Source organism: Protopterus annectens, chromosome 5.part0 (assembly GCF_019279795.1).
Source record: "Protopterus annectens isolate FY-2018-M chromosome 5.part0, PAN1.0, whole genome shotgun sequence".
In the NCBI taxonomy this organism is placed as follows: domain Eukaryota; kingdom Metazoa; phylum Chordata; order Ceratodontiformes; family Protopteridae; genus Protopterus; species Protopterus annectens.
Genome location: NC_056735.1, coordinates 562,323,088 through 562,344,920, shown reverse-complemented (window position 1 = coordinate 562,344,920; position 21,833 = coordinate 562,323,088).

Genomic DNA, 21,833 nt, shown 5'->3' with positions numbered 1-21,833 from the left:
ATAAGAAGGTTGCAGTTAGTTGCCTGTCAGGGCTAAGGTTTCATGAGATCAAGTAAGCACTCAGGTCACTAAACCCCAACTACCAGTATGACTCAGTCATAGTCCATGTAGGTGTAAATGACCTGAGATGCACCTTCATGGACTAGATGAAAAGTGATATGCTTGAGGTCTCAGAATATGTGTCACAGGTGGGTATGAGCCTAGCATTGAGCAGCATTCCACTGTCACCATGGAAGATGCCACAATACCAACAGAAAATGATTGACTTTAATAATTGGCTTAGCTACTGGAGTCGTTCCAAGGGGAAACAATATTTGCCACCCTGAGAAAAATGATTGACAGCCCATGCTGCTGTACCAGGAATGGTCTTAACCTGATGCCACTAAGCCTTTGGATATTGGCCAAAATATTATCCGCCCCCACAGTGCCTTTTTAGGCATTGCCAAACATGTAAACCTTCCAAGATAGCAACATCTACTAGTGATAAGCTAAAGGTATTACTGCTTAATGCTAGGAGTCTCAACAAGAAACTATACTCCCTGGAAGCACTCTTCACCCTGGAGAAAGCTGACATTTGTGGAGTTACTGAGACATGGTACAAAGCTGCAGAATGCACCACAGCTGTGCAAGGCAATGCCTTTCCCACTTTCCAACCACCCACTGCACATGAAAGGACAACAATATGGAGGTGTATCCATCTACATAAAGAATAAACACACCTCAAGACTTATCAAACAATATGATAGATTTAAGCTACTCTATATCCAACTAACCATAGGAAAAATCCCTTATCAGATCCTTCTTAGCTACAAGTCCCACACCATGAACCAGGAAAGCCAAACCTCATACCTGAGTTTTCTAGAATTCCTTACCATTCAGCCAAGTTCCATACTCATGGCTGACTTCAACTACCCCTTCATTAACTGGGAAGTATACATGGCTGCTAACATGAAGGTTCAAAGATTTCTAGGCTTTGTCAATGCAAATGCACTGGAGCAGCTAGTCTGCACTCCCACTAGAGATACACATATTTTAGACTTGATACACACAAATATAGGAGACCATTGCACCCCCCAAGTGTAATATCCCCACTGGTTAAACTGGATCATGAAGCTGTCTCCCTTGAAATAATTGTAAAACTAGAAACCCTCCACATAACCCCAAAACCTTTAAGAGCTTTTCTAAGGCAGACCACCTTCTATTAAGTGACAGCATAGCTAATTTCTAAGCTCCCCCAAACCCAGAAAATGCACAAGCCTATGTATAGCTATACACAAAAACCCTGTGTGGCCACATAAACAACTGCATAGAAATGGCAGTACCACACAGAAATAAGCCTAGAACAAACCGCAAAAACTAGCCACCCTGATGGACCCCTGGTATAAGTAGGTTATGCAACAAAAGAAAGAAAATTGTGTCTACAAGTAAGGGAGAATGTATACAACAGAGCAAAAATAACCTCATTAGCCTGAACAAGAAAATCAGGGGGCTAGACAAGTCTTGAAAAGTGAATTTTGAGGAAAAAGTAGCCACCTAGCTAAGGATAACCATAAGGTATTTTTTCGTTATATATACAGTCTTGAGTGAAACACCCAAAAGTGTGCAGAGTTAGTTGTAGACATTATCACCTATACCCAGTTAGAAGGTAGAGCATATCTGCTGGCTGTAAATTCAGCTAAAATTTTCGCTCCCCATCACCTCTGGTTTCCCCCAAGAAATACCCTCCACCATTCCTCTAACAGTTATCACAATAGGACTGGTCACCACTGTGCTCTCTAAAGCTAAAAACACATCTTTGATGGGTCCCAACAACATGCCAGGCAGCCTGTTAAATAGCTTGAACCAGGGCCTTTCAGGCCCTCTAGGATCTCTTTTTTAAACACAGCTTTTAGGCTGGCTTTGCCCCTAGAGAGTGGAGGACAGCAATGGTCATCCCTCTGCATAAAGGGGGACCATCAACAGACACAGATAATTACAGTCCCATAAGCTTGACTAGTCTTATATGCAAGGTCATGGAAAGACTAATCATGGACCTGATAAAGAATGACATAGAAAATCTCCAAACACTGGTTCCAACCCAGTTCTACTTTGTCAAGGGCAGGGTTTGCCTGCTCAGTCTGGTGGACATCTTTGGGAAAGTCACTTGGGCCAAGGGTTAAAACAGTGCATACTGTCTACTTGACCAGTCTAAGGGATTTGACACAATTCCTCACATAGGTATTGCAGATAAACTCACAAAACTGGGCAGAAATCCCTGCATCACTAGATGGATAGTCAAATGGCTCACTGATAGGACACATGCTGTTAGAGTGGGAGAATCCAGATTAAGCAAGAGGCCAGTTAGTAATGGTGTACCACAGGGCTCAGTATTATGACCTCGCCTGTTCAGAATATACTTCTCTGAAGTCAATGCTAATATAGAAGGCCTTTGCTGACCAAAGTTACTGACTACTGCAAATTGGTGGCTGTCAAAAAAGGAAATACTGTCAGGCCTAGCTATGTGGAAATTTGTAAATAATTGTATGTCATTTGTGAATATTAATATGATTTATATACAAATGTAACAGAAGGAAAACCTGCCAGCTCAGCTATCTGGAGGTTTGTAAATGGTTATGCGTAATTTGTGAATAGAAACATGATTCACATGCCTGTGTTACAAATGTATTAGAACTGTATGTCATATGGTATAGATATGTGCTGAAGAGATACTTTTGTACACTACTGTAATTGTTTAGATGTATATATTTTAACAGGAGATTAACTTGCAAAACTTAAAAATAGTTGAGATTGAATAACTTTATTGCTGGCCCATAAACAACAGATGTTATCTTTAGTTTCAGTCAACAGGAGACAGAATCTCTACACTAGGGGATTCTCTGAAAGAGAGATAATTACTAGGCTTGAGATGTAGAAGTGTTTTATTGTTTTATAACTTCCAGTATCTACAAACATCTGAGGTCTATGTGTTTTCACAGATAAACACTAAATGTTACACCTACATTAGTGGGGGTTGTTTGTGAGCCTGGGATCTGATGTCAGATGACAACAAGTGATGCCATACTGCAAGTATCCCAGCAGCAAGATTTGATATTAATTTAAGAACTCTCTCAGAGAAAGACTGTGCATTTTGTATTTTGTCTTTGACCTAACAACATCAGCTGGAAACATCCATTCACCACATTTGCACTTGCCTTGCTATAAGTAAGTTAACTAAGGCACAGTAATTTCTCCTAGATTCAGTTAGAAATATAGTGAAGTATACCTTAGATGTCTTCTGTATTTATTTGAGACTATCCTGCAGTGTTTCTTTTAAATATTTCCTGTGATTTTGAACTCTGATATCACTGTACATATCTATTTATTATTGGCTTTGTTCTTTTATTATTTATTATTAAATATATTTAAACCTTTCAAATGTGGCTGGTCTGTCTAGGGATATTTAAGCTCTAGAGTACTTGCATATTTATTTTGTGATACTGTGCAGGCCACTCCTAATAGCCTTGCTCTTGGTCAAACTACCATTTTGATTAATAGGCAGGCAATACTATGCAAATAAGGGGAAGGATAGTGAATCCCAGTTTTCCCCAGCATGTGAGTCAGGTCCCAACAGTGTAAGAGTAGGAATAGCTTGGTGGAAGCCTAGGAGTTAGGTGACATCATGGTGGGGGGGTGTCAGGCATACTGTAAGTGGATTGGAGCCCTGTGGCTTGGGTTTGCTCCTAGCTTAGTACAGCTAAGCTAGGGGGTGTGTTTAAACCTGTCTAGCACTCTTTACAAAGCCTAAGTGGGTGTGCGCGCAGTGCACTAAGTTTTACAGGAATAAAAAAGAAGTTAAACCAGGAAATAGCAGAAGTGTACACATTTAAGCACTCTGTTTGCGCGGCGCGCACACTGGCTTAAACAGGAAGGCAATGGGAAGGGAAAGCAGTAGGAAGGTAATCAAGGAGAACTAGCTTAGCTGGCAAGTGAAATGTATCAGAATCAGCCAATTACACAGGCAGCAGACCAGACCAGCCCAGAACACTACTATAAACTATGCAAACACCTTTCCCTCTGTTTTTTCCTACACTCTACACTACCAGTGTATACAAGTGGGGACATTTTAACAAACCTACAAAATGAGAGGGGCTGCAGCAGGCAACATAGAGCAACATGTGCAAGAGGCTGAGTGTGGTGAGGATCTGAATGCTGCCAATCAACCCCCAGTGAGAAGACGGAGAAGAGTGTACAGACCCAGGGTAACCTAGCAAAGGCTACATGAGCTGGAGATAGGGGAGCACTATAGGGTGGAAAGAGACCTCCTACAGCAAATTGTTGAGCTGTTCTGGCCACACCTGACACACCAAACTGACCGAGTGGAACCCATCCCAGTAGATAACAAGGTATGTGTAGGCCTAGGAGTACTAGCCACAGGTACCTCCCAAAACTCAACCGGGGATATCATGGGGATCTCACAGGCAACAGCATTCAGAGTATTCCACCAAATCCTGGAGGGTCTATATTACAAGACCGAAGACGCATTCTTTTGAATGCGTCTTCATCAAACTTAAAAGGCTGAAAATGCAAAATATCAAAGCAGCTGTTAAGCGAATTCTTTCCCTGGGAAAGAATTCGCTCAGCCGCTTCGGTACTTTGTCATTTTTGGCACTGCCATGCAGTCTCGCAGTTGGTATATTTAAGTTGGGGGTTAAGTAAGGGGGGGTGTGGGGGCACAGCCCCCCCCCCCAAATCGGGGTGTGTGCAATGCGAAGCCACCCCACTTAATGTAATGTTTGAAATTGATTTTTATTTTTTTTTGTTTGTTGGTACAGTGATTTTTTTTCCCTTGGAAAGAAATCGCTTTTCTGACACTACAACATTGTAAGCTTTCACTTACATAGGGTTTATTAATCCCTTTTGTAAGCATTTGGTGATTTAATATAGACCCTTCCTGGATGCCATGTCAGCACATGCCAGCGAGCACATATATTTCCTCAACACCCGTGAGGTTTTGACCAGCAATATAGGTCCCTTCCACCAAATAGCAGAATACCCTGAGGTAGTGGGTGCTATAGACTGCACAAACTTACACATCAAAGCACCACCTGTTGATCAGGGTAGGGCCTACATCAATCGCAGGGGTGTCTCCTCCATCAACTGCCAGGTCGTATGTGATGCCCAGGGCATTATAATGAATGTGTGTGCTGGCTGCCCTGGATGCTATGACAATTCCCACATATGGCATCTGACACAGCTGTACCAGAGATTTACCACTGAAGACATCCCCTATGGTCACCTAGTGGGGGATGGTGGTTACACACTGGAGCTGTGGCTGATGACACCCTTCAGAAATGCACACACACCTGAACAAGAACGCCATAATGAGGCACACGCACAGATCAGGCTTATAATAGAGCATGTATTTGGGATGCTCAGGTCACGGTTCCGATGTTTGGACACATCTGGTGGAGCCTTTCAGTACTCACCAGCTACATGTACCCAAATTGTTATGGTATGTGCCAAGATACACAATATGATCCTGTGGAAACAGCTGCAGCAGGAACAGCATGGGGCAGGGCCACACGGCCCCCCACCAATGCCAAGACCTGCACAGGCACAGAGTGACACAGAGGAGTAACAACCTGAGCCTGCCCCAGTAAGCATATGGAGGTGTGCCCAGTAAGCTGAGGCTGTGGCAAAGAGACAACGCATAGCACATACACTGACACAGTAGGGACCCAGAGAATGACACCTCTCTCTGACTCACACATACAGTAAAAGGGATGCCAAACATGACACTACCTCTGCTCAACCATGTATAGGGAGTGTACTACGTGCATCCGACATAGGCAGCCTACAGCACCATCCGCAAGTCTGGCACACCCTCAAGGTAAGTCAATCAACCTACCAATTGCCAAGTGGAGTAGAATGTGTCGTTACCTGTATCTATGGTATGGATGTGAGCATGCAACAGAATTGGGTGGCTGAATGTTATGGCAGCAGACAGTAGACACCCATAGTGGTACCATGACATCTGTAACACATACTAGAGTCACCATAGTAGCCAGTACTACACAGGGTGACAAAATCCACTGCAGGAAATGTGCTGAGCAACATGTGTGTCCACATGACTCACACATGCCAGTCAGGACTGTTCACATACCCAACAACAGTCTCAGCCAGCAGGACAGGTGTAGACAAACCCAAACAGAGTCTGTGCTATGGCCCCTGAATGATGGCTATGGTTAACCCCCCCCCCCCAGGCCTACACAGACAGAGTACAGCAGGTCAGGCAGTGGGATGTTAGTTCTGAAGGATAGGAAGTCAGACACTAATATGTAGGGCAACCAAAGTTATGATCTGTAGTACACTGGTATGCCTCTAGCCAGCATGAAAGGTAAGAATACAGAATGAAATGGAGTACCTGACATACCAGTATAGTCATAGCAAATGTATACACATACCTGTGAAATATGACCCTGTGTGTGCCTGCATGTGGCATGTCAACTCCTACATGAATGGGCTATGGCCTATGCACACATACTGCCCTGCCCATAACCCTACTATGACAAGGCTGCTGAGGTTATCCACTGTGAAATACACCTTTGGGAGAGCTGTAGCCCAGTAATCTTTGTGGCATGTCCCATAACTGCATACTGCTGTAGTGTGATAAACTAGTTAGGTAGGAGCTTTAATCCCAGACTTGGCAACTGTGTGTGTTTGTGTGTGTGTGTCTGTCTGTGTAGAGAGCAATGCTTTTTAGGGTAGACACACTCCCTACAATTCAAATGCTCAACTTTGGCAAGACTGATGATGTCATCCACTTAGAACTACACCTCTGGGTGTCTTCGTAGCATGTCCTGTAACTGCGTACTGCTGTAGTGTGATAAAATAGTTAGGTGTTCTAATCCCAAACATGGTAAGTTTGTGAGTGTCTTTCTGTGTAGAGAGCAATGATTTTAGGGTAGTCACACTCCCTACAATTCAAATGCTCAGCTTTGGCAAGGCTGCTGCTGTCATCCACCTAGAAATACACCTCTGGGAAGGCAGTAGCCCAGTAATCTTCATACAGCATTCTGTAACTGTATACTGCTGTAGTTTGATAAAGTAATTAGGTAGGTGTTCTAGTACCAGACATGGTAAGTTTGTGTGTGTGTGTCTGTCTGACTCTGTCTTTTTAAAGAGCAATGCTTTTTAGGGTAGTCACACTCCCTACAATTCAAATGTTCAACCTTGGCAAGGCTGCTAATGTCATCCACCCAAAAATACACCTCTGGGAAGATTGTAGCCCAGTAATCTCCATAGAGCATGCCATAGCTGCGTACTGCTGTAGTGTGATTTAGAACTCTGGTAAGGTTCTATTCCCACCCCTAGCAGTTCTGGATGTTTTGTGTGTGTTTCTATATCTGTGTAGGGAACAATGCATTATAGACTAGTCACACTCAGTACATTTCAAATGCCCTAATTTGGCAATCCTGCTGATGTCATTCATTGTGAAATGCACCTTTAGGGAAGGGGTTCTCCAGTAATTCCCATGGTGCATCCTATAACAGCTCCATGCTGTAGTGTGATAGGGTTCTATATCCACACACATCGGTTGTGGATGTTTTGTGTGTGTTTCAATGTCTGTGTAGGGAGCAATGCATTTTAGGCTAGTCACACTCACTACATTTCAAATGCCCTAGTTTGGCAATCCTGCTGATGCCATTCATTGTGAAATACACCTTTGGGGAAGGAGTTCTCCAGTCATCCCTGTGGTGCGACCTATAACAGCTCCACGCTGTAGTGTCATATAGACCTTTGTTAGGGGTTTTATACTCGCACATGTCGGTTGTGAATGTTTATTTTGTGTGTGTGTGTGTGTGTGTGTGTGTGTGTGTGTGTGTGTGTGTCACTGTCTGTGTAGGAAGCAATGCATCTTAGGCTAGTCACACTCAATACATTTCAAATGCCCTACTTTGGCAATCCTGCTAATGTCATTCACTGTGAAATACACCTTTGGGGAAGGAGTTCTCCAGTAATCCATGGGGTGCATCCTATAACAGCTCCATGCTGTAGTGTGATATAGACCTCTGTTAGGGATTCTATACCCACACATGTCGATTGTGGATGTTTTGTGCGTGTGACACTGTCTGTGTAGGTAGCAATGCATTTTAGGCTAGTCACATTCACTACAATTTGAATGTTCTACTTTGGCAATCCTGCTGATGTCATCCAATGTGATATACACCTTTGGGGAAGGAGTACTCCAGTAATCTCTGTAGCACGTATTATAACTGTGTAGTGTTGTAGTGTAATAAACTAGTTAGGTAGGGGTTCTACTTCCAGACTTGATAGGTGTGTGTGTGATTGTAACTCCTATCCTATGTGGAGGGGGGTGTGACACCTGGGACCAATATGGAGTGGATTTTGCAAATTTCTTATATGGTGGCCTAAGTATATATCACAATGTTCACATACAGGGATAACAGATGTGAAATAGCTGAGAGGCTGGGGTGCAAATCCATACACATACATGTGACATCAAGGCCAGGCAAACACAGTTAGCAACCACAGTATTACCCAGAGCACACTTGCAACCCATGTCTCATACACACACACACACACACACACACACACACACACACACACACACACACACACACACACACACACACACACACACACATGCCTAGGCAACAGCCAATATGTGGGTAGTACACTGCATATTGGCCACTGATAGTAACTATGGAGTGATTGCAGTGGGCTATGGAGGGCATGGCACCCTGTCCATCTGTCCAATATGCACGTACATGTAGACAGTGCACCTTCCCAATGGACACCTGCAACACCTGTGGTGCCATCACATGTGACTCACAAAGGACATACCATGCTTGAAAACATGCCCTGTATGGACAGATGCCACTGACACCAGGGAATGCCATTAGCATGCTATCAATGTAGTTGCAGGGTAAACCTGCTATCCATTAGCAGTTCCCACCACAGGTGGCCAAGACTTGCACATCTGATGATAATCTGTGTTTACAACATGGGCCAGACACCCCAGGTACAGTTCCACATGTCACTGTATATGCATGTGGGAGGTGTGCATATCTCAGACACCGTCCATGTCATCGACTAAGGAACCCATACATGGCAAGCAATGCACAGCATTGGTGACACACAATAGTCACCCTTGTGACTGGATGGGGGATACAATACCTACCCGTGCGGGCAAATGCAGAAACTACAGCCCTGAGCCACAATGCAGACCATTGTCATGTGGCCTGATGCCAAGATATACCCATTACCTAGCCTTGTATATCCATCTGGCAGAGTTGACCACCACACAACCGTGCAGAAATACACCCATGCATGCCAGTACTGGCACCCTGTATGTTTGTGTGTATTTTTTATGATGTGTATGATCACATCCACACTCACTACAACCCCCATTGGCATACTGAAGCATGCTATCTGATGTCAGACACCTCCCCATACCCTTTTCCCATATAACCTCCATATGACCCGTGTGGTGCATGTGATACCTGCACAGTAATGTGTTGTGACAATCCCACTAGTGATGAGTTGTAATCCTGGCCCTGCCAAGTGTGTCAATGTGTGTGCGTCCCTGTGAGAGTGTGGCTGTGTTGGCACTGGCACCTGTTCATGCGGACAGGCTCGTGTATTTCACCTACCATATAGCTACCATATCCCTGTTGCAGATGTCACTCACCATCACATATATGTTTTGGGGGCTCCACAACAGGTATCCTATGTGGTGCATTCAATAACTACATAGAACTGTGATAGCACTACATAGTCGTCAGGGGTGTGATACCCTGTGTTGGTAGGTGTGTGACACAAACATGCTTAGGTTTTACTCTCCCACCCCTCCCTGATTTGTCTTTGCCTCTGTCTGCCTCTCTCACTCCCTCTCTGGTGGATGTGGAGACCTACACCTGCTTTGCTTAGGCAGCAGCATGTGTATTTTAAGTGATGCTTATGATCAGCTGATGGCCTCTGCACGAATTGCAGCCCTCCCCTAGCTGATTGCATGTGGAACAGCTGTGGTAACATTCCTATAGCCAATTGCATGGAAACACACTCCAGCATCTAGAAACATCATGTTGGTGTTGGCCATTTTTAGTCACTGTGAGCAGGAACTAGATCTGTTGTTTAGCAAACAGCATCTCAGATGGATTGGGGATTTACGTCTAACAACATACACTGTTGAAACAAGGCAACACACAGGAGGGGGATGTGCCTGACCCGACTACAGACTGTAAGTGCTGCTATACTGCATTTGGAGTAATGTTGGTTTAACAGTGTGTGTGTGTGGATATGGCTGTCTTACATGTTTCAATACCTGCCATGTTAGTTCTATGTTTATGAGGAATCCCCATCTGTAGGGTCATCTGCAGACTGGGCAGTGTGTTGTGCCTTTGGTTTCATGTGTTACCCACAGAGCATCTATCTGTGCTCTGCAGAAAGTAGTGTGAGGATTGCAGTCTGAAGATGGTGAAAGACGTGACAGTTACTGACTTCATATCCCTCATAGGACATATGTTGCAACAAACTCTGTTACAACAGTAAATGTATGAGGTTATCACAGCAACATGTCAATATTGGCCCTGTGTATGTGCTTCCAGCCACAACTCTGTCAATCTTTGTACATATGTCATGCATTAAGAAGTGCATATGTGCTGTACAACATAATTAGTGTCATCATATCTGATAACAAGCCAGTGAGATATCAGACTGCTGCACATGTTATGTACAGTAGGGGTTATATTTGATGACATAACCTGGACATTCTGTGGATGTTTGTATAGTACTGAGGTCTGTGTACTCATGGTGAATGTCGACAGTGTGTGTATTGTTAATATGTACTTTAGCCTGTGTACAGACTGTGGTAGATATCATTGTTCTAGGTCCCATCCTATCTGATGTTACATGCTGCTCCACTGTAGCTTGTGTATGTTACCGTAATGGCTTACATGTTAGTAGGGCCATATGCACACATGTCTCATACCACAGACAATCATCAGAACAAAGTGTGTAGCCGACCAGTATATGTTTGGTTAGTCTGTGAGTGGCACATGTGAGGATGGTGTCGAACAGATAGGCCATATACTGTAATATTATGCTAGCTTACCATATGTGGCTGTGGCTGTGTTCACACTGGTTGTGGTTATGCAGTTTCTCACAGGTGTATCTCACCCTTGTGCTGTGATATGCCTGTAGAGCCTGCTATTTATGCAGGTACATGTGCATTCCCCAATATGAGATGTAGGCCAGTGTTGAGCCAGTCTGCCTGTAGCCTACACAGTGCATTGTTACATACTTAGCAGTTTAGTGTACTTACCCAGTGAGATGTCATGTGCAAATACTTGCCAGATGTACTGCTGCCGGGCCTTCCTTAACAGTCATGTATGTCAGACAGAGCAGTGGGATGATGTACAGATGTATGTCAATATCTAGTGGGTAGTATGTGGCCATGGCACCCCTGTACCAGCGGTTATTATGTGTCAGGCCAGACAGGGGTGTGTGAATGTATAACCTATGGTGGCAAATGTATACCAGTCGTTATGTGTTATACCCATCTACATGGCTGTCAACATCCATATTGTCAGGCATGGTACACATGTTTTGCACTAAGGGGTTCTGTATATACCTCTGGACTGTACAGAGTTTTTCAGAATGTCCACATATATTGGCCAATATCTCTGCTGCAGTCCACAGGGGCATTATGTGCTAGCAGTGGTGCTTTACTATGATGTTCTTAGGATGTCTGTCAGTAGCCAATGGCTCACGTGAAAAGCAGATGTGACCTCCCACACAAACCATGTCTGCGAAGACAATCCCAATTACAGGAGCAATAGTCCACTAATATACCTGCTATACATACCTGACATCCCCTTGCACTATGAAATTGGGTCTATAGGGGCCGAGGTAGGGCTACACTCCATGTCCAGGACATATGGTGAAAATATATGTACATATAATTATCCAGATATCTATATATATGATTACACATATACATATTGACATATATAGATGGGTATGTATATGTACATAGATATACATATACACACCCAGATATATACATATACAGAGAAATATATGTCTACACATATACAGATAGTGATACATATGCAAATATACGTATGGATATCTACAGATATATTGACAGTAGTAGGTATATCAGAATAGATACATATGCACATATAATTATAGCTATATATGTATATATATATATATATATATATATATATATATATATATATATATATATATATATATATATATATATATATATATATATATATATATATATATATATATATATATATATATATATATATATATATATATATACACACATATACATATATATATATATTTATATATATATATATATATATATATATACATATATATATATATATATATATACCAACATAACTAGGCTACTCTGTTATTATACCAAGGTACACCAGGTATATGTCCCATGTACCACGTTATGGTTACTATTGTCACCATCAATCATACAGGTAACTGTTACAACAATCCAAGCCAGTTATGCATGTGATGTGTGCAGCCTACCTGTAACACATTGGAGACACGGTCAAGGTAGTTAAGAGCGATAGGCCCTGGTATCTCACATGTGGGTCTGGCTGTTATATGTCTGTAAATGTGTATATGATGGTATGCCACACTATGTATCATCCAAATACACCCATTATATCCCCCATTAGCATACTGTACATGCCGGGGAATGTTCTGCATGTACCATGTAACCTGGAACACACCTCAACCTAAACGCTGTGCGGTGTGTGCAATACAAGCCACACACATCAGTATCATGACATAGCTAGGTAGAGGTCTAGCCCCATTGCTGGCAAGTAACAGTGTGCGTGTATGTGGATGGGTCTGCATCCGGTTGCAGGCTATACATGCCTCAGTGGGCCACCTGTCCATGTGGCGCAGGCAATAACCGGTATAGTAACCTGTGAAATGTGTTCGACTGTACGCCAGATATGTCACAGCCATGGTGTGAGCACACTGACATACCTCATTGTGCAATATTACTGCAGACCATCCTCATGCTGACACGTACACCTACAACACACATGGATAACATATTAGAGACTACAACCAGCCAGTGTTACTAACAGCTATAAGGCATCATTGCTGGATAGCTATACTACCTGTCAAATATGCCTCACACTCTACTCCCTACAACATGTTACATTGCAGGACTGTGGTACACTGTTGTACAGTCACCTTGTGCATCAGAACCATATCAGCCTGTCCCTGCATCAATGGCATGGATGACATGGATAGAGCATAGGTATTATCATATGCACAGGGTGTGGTGTTGGTTTGCCAGAGGCCGAGGCTGGGCCATACATTTGACACCATGTGTGTGGGTGAGGGGTATACTCTGGGGAGCTGGCTGAGGTGATGTGGTGTGTGTAGGTATGGGTTTGCCCCAGGTGTGCCTGCATAGTGTGCGGGTATGCATAAACACAGTTCTGCCATGTGGCTTCCTATGCAGGTGTTTATGGACAGCTGCAGACCATACCTGGTAGGGTGTGCAGTTCACTGCCTCTGGCCATGGACATGTGGACTGTGCCTGCCAGGGGTTCTGCAAGCACATCCAGTTACAGGCGTCAATGTGCTACACTCACCTGCTGATGACATTTGTCCGCTGGTACCAGGTCTCTCCTGGGACTGGCCAGGACCACGTGCACATGGCCTGCTGCGGTGTGGTGTGGACAGCACACCCCCTACACTGCTGGGGCTGCTACTACCACTACTGGAACCCCTTGGTGTCCTAGCACATTGACTGCCAGCTGTTGGTGTTGCTGGCCCACGTGGGCGTCGCCGCATCCCCACCACACATTGAAGCACGGACACACCATGGCCAATGAGGGCCATCATCTCATCATGCCATCTTTCCCCTTGTTCAGTATAAGCAGGGATGGCACCCGACAGTTCACAGAGGTTGTCACTTACAGATGTGAGAGCAGCCCTCTGTAAGACCCTGCCAGGTGTAATGCTCAATACGTGCCTGTGCTACCATTATAGCTTGAAACATGCTTCTGCTGGTAGCAGCTATGTCGCCTCTGGCAGGGGCATGATCTCCAGTGGCCCGACCAAGAGCACCCTGGGACATCTGCCTATGTGGCAGCCTGCCAGACATCTGGCTATGCCTGCTGTGCATGGACACAGTAGGCATGGTTACCACACTTTCGTGTGCACTGCCATTGAATGCTAGCTGTCCTTCTGCTATAGCCACTGGTGATGGGGTGTGTATAGGCACTGAAACTGTGTGATGGGGTGGGGTGACTAAAAGGGGGATGTCAAATGTTGGCTCAGTGGCAGCCCCTGACAACTCCACCTGTGCCTCCACATTATCATCATCATCATCATCATCATCATCATCGATGTCTGTATGGACACCTACATCAGATTGCATGCAGGAGGGACTGGCCCACCTTGCCACCTGTAGGGGAAAACAATAAATGCACGTTAAAACCTATACAGCATTGCATAACAGTACACACACACACACACACACACACACACACACACACCTCTGTAATACCTACCTGTTCATGGCTTTACAGACAGTTCCACATATATGTCCATTAATACCACTCATTAACATCACAGTCCTCTAAATGCCCAAACAAGCAGCCACAACACAAGGCCTGTTGTTACTTTACCTGCCTGACCTGTGTGTAGTGGATTTACATGGCCTCACTGCTGTCATTCGGTATGCACCCCCTGTATGTCCGGAAATGAGGTGCATGGCCCCTATATGTGTGGGCTACAATGTTGTATCTATAATACCTCCCACTGGTGTGTCATGTGTATGTAATGCTCAGTATATGCCAGATATGCTGCTCCGTCAGCCCATCATGTGACACCTGTAATATTTGGATACACTCCTTGGTGTTGACTATTACTTCCCAAATGCATCTGTAGAGCTGTATACGTGGGTTGTAGGTGACCTCTCTGCTGACTGCAATAGTAAGTGTGTACCTGGAGTCTACCTTCCTTCTGGATGCCTGTTCCATGCTACAGACCATATTATACTATTTGCTGTCCTGTGATTACACACATGACAGGTATTCCTGGTGTGTAATTTGGCAGTCCATGTCCATGCACTGCACAGTCACAAAGGGGGGTACAGCTGTATGAACACCCCACAATCACACATGTGCATACATGGTGACACACACACACACACACACACACACACACACACACACACACACACACACACACACACACACATACACACACAACCATACAGGTGAGGTTGCACAATGATCATACACACAGTCCTCCTATTACCCATCTGCCAACATGGAGAACATGGAGAACATATGGTACAGAACAGAATGCAGTTCAGCTACAATCAATCTATGCTAGCAACAGTATACATGTGTGCGATGCATGTGCTGTGTCACTAGGTGATGCCCCTTCCCCTGGATACCACTGCACCCATGTACACAGTATTGCTGTGCACCTGTTCTGCACTCTGTCATGTACTGTGCACCACAACCCACATGTGTACCACCCATTGCGGAATGTGTAGTACTGTGTCAGTTATGTCAGCTTTACTTCTCACAGCCTCTATGTTTTTCAGCAACACATACCTGGGATGATATGTGGACTGTTGTCATTGGTGAATGCCTGATGCCTGATTTACAGCTGTCAACATCAACAGACCATGGATGACCACTGCAGAAATGTTTACACTGACAACCATCAGAGCATACTGTGGCTATGGGGGGGTACACACGTTTATTGATTTTACACACAGATCCTTGATCTGCCATGGGTCCACATCACCGCATATCTTAGCAGTACACAAGCCCGATATGTGACATATGTCCTGTTCTTTCACATGCAGTGTCTACAGATTGTGTTTGGTGTGCGGCTGCTGACCACAATGCATACACACCATGTGGGAATATGTGTGCACACCCTTATCATAATGGTTTATCACACCTCTTGTGTGTACTACAGCAGTTACTGCTCATGGCAGGGGTATACCAGCTTGGGCCTTCTGCATTTGCTGGTGTATGTTCAGTCTACCCTACACATGTCCCCCTATTCTGCATAATTACAAAGTCTACTCATGTGCACATTCCATGGTGTTCACACAATGCTGTCACTATTGCAGTGTGGGTAGGGTTACACCTGCCACAGGTCCTGAACCTGACTAAATGCAGATAGAGCCATTCCTACCATCCTTAGGATCCCTGCTGCAGTGCACTGGTGTGTCATCCTGAGACCCACCCCCTTCCTCAGCTTTTATGCAGATGCATGGCAGGTAAGCCCTACATACTTGTGTCACTTTGCCATGTCCCATACAATGAACACCACATGTTACAGCCTAGACCCAGCTGATAATGTGGACTTCTGTAATGCCTTATGCCATAGTGTATCTCTGCAGCAGTTGGCATTGTCCTACAGGTATATACACTGGTGATGCACTGTATATGGGTGTTGTTCAGAACATGTCACTACTGTAGGCCGTCTACCAAGAATATGTTACTCCCTGTGGACACATTCCACAATGACAGGATGTTAGTTATCATGCAGGTGTGTGACATACCCTTCCAATACCCCATCATGGTCACCCCTGTGAGACCGTGCATTTCACAGCAACAATACATGCACATGTATAGCATGCATTCAGTGTAGGTGTGTTAGATGTGTGCATGGAATATACCATCACCATTACATGCCTGGTGTGTTGGCATGCATCTACAGAAAACATACTCACTAGCTACAGGCTGCTGCCTTGTTGTTGTCCCAGAGGGACCTACATAAGAGGATGAGAGATGCAATGTCAGTGGCCACACCTGTGGCACTGCTACAGGCTGGGTGCAGTACTACCATACATCAATGGTAAATTTCAACCATGCTACCACATCTGGACATCTGTTTATCACTACAATGCAGCAACATAATATATCTATGACATGTCAGATATGCACGATCTACCTGTATCACTGGGGATATTTGCACAACAGTGGTCTACTGATATGCCCTGTGTCCTTACCTGCAAACTCCTCAGTCAGTGTGTGAGTGACACCCACCTCTACGAAGGGGTCCAGTGGTTGCTGGTGTTCCGGATGGGCAGGTGCCATGAGGCTGGCCAGGAGCTCCTTTGCATGTGTCAAGGGGAAGGATGGCATGCCCCCCTTGTGTTGAGGTGATTCCCCTGGACTGCAGCAACACGCCGATGGGCATTATGAAGCAGGTCACTGCAATGATGCTAGACCTGCTCATAACTGTGGTCCTGCAGGCCAACATCATTGACCCTGTGGACTAGATCGTTCCACAGGGTGGTCCACTCCTGCTGCTCATAGGCTGTCCTGCCAAAGAACACCTGGTAGTGCTGTACCAGGTGTTTGACAGTGACCTAATTTTCGTTCGCTGAATACACAGGTAACCTGCAGTGTGACATCTTGCCTGAAAGACATAAAGATGGAAACCGGTCTGAGCAACTCATACAGCAAGGTTACCCCAGTTCATAATACACATCTCTGTCACATCTCCACCATATCAGCTTCAACAGACTGTAGACACAACTCATTAGGTATGGCTCCAGCTTAACTACCATTTGGACAGATTTTGTATTGTACCACACCTTCTGCTATGTGATTGTAGCCATGTCTCCTGTGTGGATGCTATCATTGCTGGCCTGTTACAGACTATTTACCTGCATGCCATTGTCAGGGCCACTATGGTTACATATATGCCAGATTGCTGCACATATGATAGTCTTTGTTATTGGGGATATCTATGCAAGCTGTTGGACATGTACCGGGATTGTGTAGACTATTACTACCAATAATGTTCTATAACAGTGACACAATAACATGTATATGTTCTATTGGCCAGCTGATCCACCTCTCCACACCCATCTGCCCATGATACCTGGCCACATCATGTGTGTCCCAACCTGAGGCCTCTTCATGTACTGTTGCGTCAATACCATCAGGTGGAACCACCCAGGGGAAGTTGGCCCCCACCCAGGCACACACAAACATGTTCCTGTCCCCTGAGCTCAGGTCTAGGGTCTGTTCCATACCGGGCTCCACAGACACATGAGGGATGTGCTACATCAGTCTGAGGCACCCAGTACACATTCACACAGCCAAAATGCTCTTCCTACTCAGTGTCCAGACCAGGCACCTGCAGGACATGGACTGCTGTTGTGAGTGGCAGTGGGTGGGAGGCTTGTTCCCATTGTGCCCATATTGGGGATCATGGGGCGTCCACATCACAGACCACACACACCATCCACAGTGTTTACCCACCACGTGTCACATACCACACCTGTAGACTGTCCTCTATATCTACGAATTCTGACTACCTCCACATGTGTACCTGTCATACTTCCCCATATTCCCATTGCATACTTCACAGACGGGGGCAATGTGATGCTAACAAGGGACTAACATGTGACATACCCATCCATGGTGCACACACTGCCAGCTGTAGATATCTGTGTGTATTGCTATGTGTGCTTCTGCCTCTCACATAACACGCATCACTGTGGTAGTGATATAGAGGACATGTCTTTACATACATATATGTTTATGTGTGTGTTTGTACATATGTAGAAATGTGCATATAGGTATATATCTATATATGTGTAGATATATGTGATGTCATATATATGTGCACATATGTATGTCTACACATGGGTATATATAGATTTCTGGACATACATGCTGATATACATGCATATCCTTATATATTATATATGTGACATATGTACACATATGCATACCTATATGTGGGGAGCATTTAGACATCAGCTCCACAATCTCACAAAACCTTCTTGCACAGCTGTACTATTCTGCCTTGCTACAACACAGACAGGTGCCACAGATGGACATGGCCTGACATTAGTAGGGTATATATGGGACCTGATTGCAGGTAACCCTATTACACACATATGGCATTCTGGCATACTACATTACAGATTCACCTGAGTATCCTGCCAGTGGTGGGCTGTGGCTCCCACATGTCCATTATAATGGCATTACTTCCAACACCAGATATTGGCCACGTCATATACATACTTCCCATTACAATACACACACTATGATGGCTTACATCTTGTCTGTCAGTGCTGACCTGCACAGTTAAAAGATATGGCCCACTACCCACAGGGACAGACACTATTGTCCATAGCAGTTGTTCAGTTGAACATCATCATAACAACACCTGATGGCACATATAACTCATTCCACATCATCTATCCTATAATGATAGACCAGGTACTACATTCTAATACATGTACATATACTTCACATACCTGTTGTGGGAATGTTGTCTTTATGAATCGCAGCTGCCTAAATGCCCACGTCTTCAGCTGTTAGTTTGATCAGCTGTTGTTTTTTTTCCGCTTTCACTTTTGCTTTTGCTTTCTCTTTCTCTCTCTCTCCCTCTCTCTCTCCCTCTCTCTCCAGTGAATGGATTGAGCTACTTTGAGTAGATTGCAGACTGGCTTTAGTAGCTGATGCACTTGATCAGGTGATGGCCTCTGCACCAATCAGTGTCCTACACTTGCTAACTGCATGCAGCTTGCTGTGTAGTACTTCTAATTACCACTGTCATGGCAACCACCTACTATTAATCCTTACATCATGTGGGTGTGGTCCCTTTACCTTTCCTGTGTGATGGACATCCTTCCTGTGTGTGGGCCTCAGTGATACAGACAGCAGGTAGCAATACATCTTACAGGAGAACCAGCACACTCAGGGCAGCTACATATTTGTAGGAGGTTCCAGAACTACAGATAGAGTGTGAGTAGAGTTGTGTTATGCTTTGTATAGTACTGGTGTTACAGGGTGTGTGTGTACATACTAGTTTACCTTGGAATGCAGTCTGTCTGCATAGCTCTCAAATGTGGGCCTATCCTCTTGGTGGCCAGATGTGTGCCTATCATGTTTTGTCTGTCCACCACACAGGTCCTGTGTCAGATATTTCACTGGCAGTGTGTGTGTTGAGTGCTATCAGTACATGGCTACATCCATTTATGTTTCTAACCTCCATTCCCTGACTAAGGATATGTTGCAGACTATCCTGTAACACCAGCGACTTGCTTAGTGTATGGCAACAGTTTTCCACATATATGCCTGTTTTCCAGCCTCTGTCCTCCACCTACATAATAAGCTTTGCATATATGACATGCTGTCACGGGTTGTTCTGTAGTGGGGTGTGAGTATATCACACTGCCATTGCTGCCATCAGTCCACTGCTGCTGTATCCCCCACACATATGGTGGGGCTGGGGCCATATATGTGTGGGCTTCATCTACACAGTACATGTGTGCCCTTATGCACTCCAGAGGCCAGTGTATGTAACAGTGGTATATGGCCCTGTATTATTGAGTCTGGGGGGATGCACCATAAATGACCTAGGCTGTTACAAAATGTGGTATCAGGCAGGGGTGAGCTGCTTTAAGGTATCTGGATGTACAGTACCATATACTTCACCTATATTTACATTACTTACATAAATTGGTTAATGCAGGCCTACTGCCTCCTGCCATACAGACTGTTCTGTTCATCAGTGTGCTTGTGATGGTGTCAGTTATGCCTTGTCATGTAACAGTTACATCCCATTTGGTCAACTGACATCTTTACCACCTAGTGATTTTTGTACAGAGTGTATATAGAGGTTGCTGAACTATACACCTGCATTGCATACTGTTGATTGTTTTGTATCCTGTGGCCAAGTCTGTCTTTACTATTGTACAATTTGAAGGGCTTGGCCTGGACAGCAACAGTTGTGAATCTTTCCAGACTACTGTATTAGTAACTGTTTCACAGTTGCATTACTCTGTTTATATGGATGTCAGTGTCTGAACAGTTATATGACATGGCATATAGAAGTGTAATAATACACAAATAAAGGTTTTCCATTTCTGCAAACCTGTGTGTGGTGTTTTTTCCTATGAACTCTCAGTGGGTATATGTTGCAGGCCACAATTGACATTTGTATGAGTGACCCATACAGTGTCCAGTTATTCAGGTGTTAACTCTAGGCATAGTAGCTGTTCCATATTGTGTGCAACTTCTACATATGTATCCTACTGTACATATCTCTGTGTGTGTATGTGTAGTCACATATATATCTATAGATATGTATATATATATATATATATATATATATATATATATATATATATATATATATATATATATATATATATATATATATATATATATATATATATATATATATATATATATATATATATCTGTGTCTGTGTATATGTATCCTGGGGATATTGATAGCTTCCACATTTTACATTTCCTATGGGAGGCAGACTGTACTACATGATATGTTACCAATACCAGCCTGACATCATGCAGGTGGGATGTAGTACTGTTAACATCTTGTGCCTATGTAATGTCAGGTCCTGGTTATGGGATCTGCAGCACTTGGTAGTTTATTGCAGGGCGGACATGTTTGGCTGTGGAGGGTATACCTATTTGTACAAGACGTACATTGTTTGGGGCCTCTCAACCCCATTAACTGTGCATGTGGACATATTTGTTTTTGTTAATCTACCATTGCTATCTACAGATGTATGGCCATATATACCTATATAGATATATATATATCTGCTTACATATATATAACTATGTCCGTATATACCTACATAGACATATTTCTGTGTACATATATGTAACTTGCTGTGTATATGTAGACATATAGGTGTAGACACATTTATGTGTCAATGTAGGCATTTGCATGTATATATGTTCATATATATTTATCTATATATATGTTTATATTTCTAAATATAATATATATAT